The sequence below is a fragment of the Varanus komodoensis genome, unplaced genomic scaffold (genome assembly GCF_004798865.1).
Source record: "Varanus komodoensis strain SLA01 unplaced genomic scaffold, ASM479886v1 scaffold132, whole genome shotgun sequence".
In the NCBI taxonomy this organism is placed as follows: Eukaryota; Metazoa; Chordata; class Lepidosauria; order Squamata; family Varanidae; genus Varanus; species Varanus komodoensis.
In genome coordinates, this window is record NW_025335381.1 from 424,311 (window position 1) to 427,550 (window position 3,240).

The window sequence follows — 3,240 nt, forward strand, 5'->3', positions numbered from 1 at the left end:
CACACACACAGACACTCCATCTTCCAACACACCTTTATGTAAAGTGAAGCACTAGCACCTCACCATAGGCAGAGAGGAGGAGGATATGAGTGAACTATGCCCACCAAGTTTGCTGGCTACATGCTCAAGTGGCACATCCTCAAGATACCAGTACGGCTGCAAGGCTGCCTTCCCGTCCCTGCTCTCTGTGTGCAAGAGCAGCTCACAGTGCAGCAGTGGCTGATTAGTCACCGACTGGCACAACCCTCTATTATATAGTTGGTATCTTTGCATGCTTTCCCTACAGCTGATACAGGCCAGCCCACATCCCTCCCTGCTTCAGGGGAGAAGCAAATCACATGTAGGAAATGGCAGTTCGATTCTGCCAGGCCTTTGGCATGACATAAGGACACAGGAAAAGCCATGCTGGACCAGACCCAAGGTCCATGTAGTCCCACACGGTGGCAGATCAGCTGTCCTCAGGACCCATCAAGCAAGATGGTGCCAGGCATCCTCCTGCCCGAGCTGGCCAGCAACTGGTGTGGGCAGGCTTGCCAGCTCTGGGGAAGGCGGCAGCGCGAGGCCAGCCAGGACTAGTAGCCACTGATCGCCTCCTCCCTCATTTAAACACTTTTTGCTGCCAAAAGGGGATCTAACTGGTTGGGTTCCACTGCTGCCTTTTTGGATGCAGAGTTTCAAGTGTCTAACGGAGAGCAGATACAGTATTTGCATTTCTGGCTTTTGAGTGTTAGCCTTAGCAGCTACCTTTCGGCCATTTCTGGCAGAAAAGCAGGACAGGCGCGTCTGGGTGCAGCCCTACCCTGCGCGCATCTGGGGAGAGAAACTTGCCAGGTCCCAGCACGGCTGGCGACAGGGACGGGGAGTTGCGTGACTTTCGTCTGCCTGAACACGCGGCGACTGACCCGCATCAGTCCCGATCCCGGGCAGCGAGCGCGCCACCCCCGCCCAGACACTCACGTCTCCCGAGCGCAGCTGGGGCGCGGCGATCCGGACGGGCTGCGTCCTCTTCTTGGGCTTGGCGAGGAGGCCGGGCTCGGGCGAGGCGCCGGCGGCGACCGGGAAGACGGCGGGGCGCTGCTTCTGCGCAGGAGGGGGAAGGGGCAGGAGCGGGGACGGAGGGGGGGCCCCGAGCCGGGCCGCCTCGCCGGGAGGCGGCGGCGGCGGCGGCGGGGAGGAGCCCTCCTGCAGGGGCGGTGGCTGCAGAGCTAAGCCAAGGCCGGCCTTGGGAGGCGGCAAGGCGGAGAAGAGACCTCCGCGCCTGTCCGGCTCCCCTCCGGCGTCCTCGTCCGGCTCGTCTTCCTCCTCATCTTCCGCCTCGGTTGCGTCACTCTCAGCCTCCTCCTCCTCGCTGCTGCCGTAGGCCACTAAGGACATGGCGCCGGACGGCGGCGGGGACTACGCAAGGCCGAGGCTGTACCCGCGGCGCTAGGCCGCGTCCGCTGGGCGTGAGGCGCGCTAGGCCCCACCGGTCGTCATGGCAACGCCGCCGCCCGCTCAGTGGAAGGCCACGGAGAGCCAAGCGGGACGGGCAGCAGCCGCTACGCTTCCGACAAAGCCGCTCACGCTCGCCCGATCCCGCACTCAGATCCGGGTAATGGCGGCCACCGTGGAAGCTGAAGAGGAAATTTATCCCTCCTCCTCCCGCCTTCCTCAGCGCAAATGCAGGAACACAAAACTACAACTCCCTGAAGTCACCTCGCCGGAACCCGCCGCTGGCCCGCCGGCACCTGCCGCGCGATGGCTACAGGGAAACGGAGTCTTGCTTGGCTCCCGCCTTCTCTACCACCTCCGACCTCCAGGGAGGAAATGTCACAACTCCCATCAGCCATTTCGTGTTCTCGGCTTCAGGCTCAGACCGCAAAATGGCCGCGAGGTGGGCGGTGCTAAGAGGCTGTGCTTGGTGGGCACTTTGAAAGTCGCCCCGAGGAACATACATAGGCGACAGCGATGGCTAAAAGGCAATAAACGGCTGCTGCTGCTGAAACACTGGTGGGGGAATCTTTTCAGTGGGGAGGCGTTCTCCCGATAGCGCCGCCTGGGGCGCCCTTCGTACGGGAAGGCGGAGAAGAAAGCGCAAGGCCTGATGCTGAGGACCGGACGCGGCATCCTCGGGCCGGTTCTAGCCAGCCCGTCTGCGCAGCGCCCACCGCGCCACCGCCTCGGACCGTGGACCCTGCGCCGCGGCCGCCGCCAGCCCCCAGGCCGTGACCGTGGCCGACCAGTCTCTGCGCCCACCTGCAGCCCGCGCCCGGGCGCCCACCCCGCGGCGGTGAAGTGCCTGGCGGGCCGCGCTCTGCGACTCCCTGGGGATCGGCGGCATCCCCGCTTCCCAGGGCCGCCGCGCCGCCTCCGCGCAGCCCGGGCACTGCGCGCCCTTCCCGCTCGCCGGGGCCCGCGCCCCGGAACGCCCATTCCTGGCGGCCGCAGCGGCCCGCGCGGGCGCCGAAGCTCTGCCCCGGAAAGCCTGGCTCCGGCCGGGCCCGCGTGGCGTGGCGTGGCGCGGCCGGCAGGCCCTCCCTCGTGCGCGGGCCTTCCCTCCGTGGCCCCTCGGCGACCTGGCGGCGTGCGCCGTCGCCCCCCGCGCTTGGCCGGCCTCGCCGGGCGCCTCCGCCCCCGCCGCCCGGCCGGCCCGCCCGCCCGCCTGCCTCGCGGCCAGGGGGTGGGGAAAGGTGTTTGCATCAGTGGCGGCCTGCCCAGGCGGCGGCAGCAGCGGCAGCTAACGAGGTCGGAGGAGGAGGAAGACGGAAGGAAAGGGAGGGCGGGCGCGAGCGAGCGAGCGAGCGGCCGGGGAGGAGGGCCCAGCAGGAGCCGCCGCCGCCTTTCAAACACAAACAAGCGCCCCCGGAGAGCCCTTGGCGCGCCTGCCCGAAGCGCTGCTCGGCGGCCCCGAGAGAGCGGCGGGAGGCGCGCTCTGCTCGCTCGCGGAGGAGGAGCGGCGGCGGCGCCAGGCAGGCAGGCAGGCAGGCAGCCATTCAGCCAGGCCCGGGCGCCCCAGCCGCCCGCCCGCGCCATGTCCCGCTCCAACCGGCAGCGCGAGTACAAGTGCGGCGACCTGGTCTTCGCCAAGATGAAGGGCTACCCGCACTGGCCCGCCCGGGTAAGCGCAGGGGCCGCGCGCGGGCGGCTCGCAGCCGTCGGGGCCGGGCCGGGCCGGGGTGGGGGCGCGCGATCTGCCCGGCTCCCCGGAGCGGCGGGGCTCCTCCTCGCCCCGCTCGGGCGGAGGCGGCCGAGTGCGGGCGC